At 38.1% G+C, this 2082-nt stretch overlaps 1 pseudogene; it reads right to left on the minus strand.

The window, feature by feature from the left end:
* Positions 1-2006: 2006 nt before the first annotated feature.
* The window catches only part of LOC102485046 (ras-related protein R-Ras2 pseudogene), a 6885-nt pseudogene continuing 6809 nt past the window's right edge, over positions 2007-2082 (minus strand).

Genomic DNA, 2082 nt, shown 5'->3' on the forward strand with positions numbered 1-2082 from the left:
AAAACTGCTTGCACATCGATGTTTATTGCAGTAATATTCACAAGTCATGCCAAGTCATGGAAACAAACCAAATGCCCATGAACAGATGAATGGATAGAAAAACTGTGGCAAATAAACTCAATGGAATACTATTCAGCCCTGAAAAGCAACACAACCCTGGCTTTTGATAGGAAGTGGATAAATATGGAAGACTTACTGCTGAGTAAAGCAAGCTAGGTTATGAAGGAGAGGCATTGTATGTCCCCACTTAATATATACCAAGTGTCTGCACTCTATGACTGAAACTAATTCACTAAAGGATATAGAAACACAGTATATAGATGTAAATACCAGATATAGTATGTGTGCAAGAGGAAGGTCTATAAAATATAATTCTCTTTGGAATCAGGGACCTTGCAAATACTCTACAACTATGTATATTTGATTTCAGCCAGTCTCCTTTCTGTTTATCACACAGAATTAGTGGGTGCTCTTTCCACATTGTGAAACTGCTTATAAATTATTTCTCATAAAAACTTAAGTAACCAAAATGAAATCGGTTGTATACCAAAATGCATTAATTAATTAGTATAAAAAAGAACAAATAGAAATTGCCATTTTAAAAATATATCAAATACAAAAACGGCAACACTGAATTGAGTATCTTGGAATAAATACAATGAATGATGTGGGAAATCTGAATGTACATTAGGAAAAACTAAAAACGTAAAACACTGAAGATCCACATTCAACAAAACCACATAAACAGAATAGAGGTAAAATTTTAAAAATTATAAAATACTGATGCCAGAATGCAGGAGTATAGGGGTGATCAAGTCAAGCACCCACAGTAGGACTTAAGTTTTTTCTCACACTTATGAAAAATTAAAGACACAATCACAGAGGCAGGATAGTAAGGTGGAGAGTTTATCGAAGCTGTGGAACATCTGGTGTCTGACGACTCTGCAGAAGCCTCTGCTTATCTTCCCTGACCTCCTCTGGCTGAATCCCTTGTCCAGAAATATTTGAAAAGGAAGACAGACACAAATTCATCTTTACTTTTGACATGGGTGTGAAAAAAGTTAAATTAAGGGAACCAGCAGTTAGCGTAATGGCTATGTCGCTGGACTCCCACGTAGTCGACCGTGGTTCGCGTCCCGGACCCGGTGGCTTAAAACTTAGACCAGGCACGTGTGCATGCATGCCCAAGATCCCAAGAGGAGAATGGAGGAGAAGGGATTGCGGCGTGACCATCCCCCCTGGGGGGGGGGGGTGATTTCTCGCTTTCTGTCTCTATGTCTCTCTCTGTCTGTCTGGCGAGCGCACGTGCCCTATAGCGAAAATCTCTCAAAAAAAAAAAGTTAAATTAAAGCACCAAGTACACTGAAATGCCTAAGTCCAAAATGAGTCCAGATATTTGGTGATATAGAATATGATCATCTTCAAGAGTAGATGCATTAACACAAGAGGCATTTTGATATTTTGGCCGTTGGAAAGCAAAAGCTGTAGCATCAGCAAAGGTCTGAGATGGCTCACTTTCGTATTTCCAATTTAGTGTATTTCAGGTTAACTAGAGTTGACATGGACATTTTTAAAGGTAAGCAAAAATTCACATTAAAAAAAAAACTCCCTATATGTTTCTATGTAGAGTAACAGTAGCCAACATGATTCCAGAAGTTAAAAATTATTTCACAACCTGTAACTTAAGCTTGGCAAAGAGCTCAGGTTCCAAAACTGATTCATCTCTATTAAAATGTAAGCCCTTAAGAAAAGAATGTGCCTGTGTATCTACACATATATTTTAAAGGAATCAGATAATCTTTGAAGCAGCCTTAATGTTTCCTTAAAAGTTGTCTGGAAATGACCATTGTATTAGCTTCACAGAAAGGATTAGCTAGCCTCTTGGTCTAAGACTAACATGGTGATTGTTTGTCTAAGGGTAGAAAGATACCAACACGATGGAAACTGTAAGGAGACAGGAGATGAGGGCTTTTCCTGGCAGTTGGTAGCTAAAACTCAAGGAATTCTTAGGAAATGACACAGTGACAGCCTTTCTTGTCTTTCTTATTCCACGTTGGTTCTGGTGAAGGAGGACATTCCTGC

The sequence above is a fragment of the Tupaia chinensis genome, unplaced genomic scaffold, assembly GCF_000334495.1.
Source record: "Tupaia chinensis unplaced genomic scaffold, TupChi_1.0 Scaffold146813_1, whole genome shotgun sequence".
In the NCBI taxonomy this organism is placed as follows: domain Eukaryota; kingdom Metazoa; phylum Chordata; class Mammalia; order Scandentia; family Tupaiidae; genus Tupaia; species Tupaia belangeri.